An 858-nucleotide genomic window follows, 5' to 3' on the forward strand; every position below is an offset into this window, starting at 1 on the left:
GGGGAGGCGCAGGGCGGGGCGCGGCGCTTCTCAGGCCTCGCCGCGGAGAGCTCGAGGCCCTGGTCCAGAGTGTGGCATCAGTCCTGCGACTCTGTGTAAGTGTGTGTGTGTGTGGATATATCTCTAATTCTAGTCAAAACCGACGTTTTAAAATCGGTGCCTCAAAAGCTATTGCACTAATTGTGATGCAACTGCAGAGCAGATGCACTGAGCTTTAGCTAAGCTCGGGTTGCCCTTAATACTTGAGAGAGACTTATCAGGGTGCTTCCCTTCATCACTCTCACAGTGTTGCCAAACTAACAAAAACCCAATTTCCTAAAGGGTGTCTTGTTCTCATATTCCAGAAGCTGTTGGGGTTTTCTTAACTTGCAAAGTCATGTGCCTTCATCTTTCTCCCAGGCTTTTCGCCTGAAGTTGCTAATGGGCTTCATAAAAGTTAGTAAGTTAATAAAAATACATTTCTTCTAAGTAGTTTTGTGTTTCTCATTTTACAGCTGCATAAACAAAGGTGCACCCTATCATAAAAGAAGTTACTTTAAGTGGATTTTATTGTACTCCTGAAAACCAGCAGCATAACCAAGAAAAAGCCTATTCCTGCAATGAATTCAGTGTAATACTGATCTAAGGAAGTGTCGTGGTTTAACCTCAGTCGGCAACTAAGCACCACACAGCCACTCGCTCACTCCTCCCCACCCGCTGGGATGGGGGAGAGAATTGGAAGAGCACAAGTGAGAAAAACTTGTGGGTTGAGATAAAAACAGTTTAATAATTGAAATAAAACGATAATAATAATAATATGATAATAATAATAATACACAAAGCAAGTGATGCACAGTACAATTGCTCACCACCCACCGA

This window comes from Pygoscelis adeliae, unplaced genomic scaffold (assembly GCF_000699105.1).
Source record: "Pygoscelis adeliae isolate BGI_AS28 unplaced genomic scaffold, ASM69910v1 Scaffold16, whole genome shotgun sequence".
Taxonomy (NCBI): Eukaryota; Metazoa; Chordata; class Aves; order Sphenisciformes; family Spheniscidae; genus Pygoscelis; species Pygoscelis adeliae.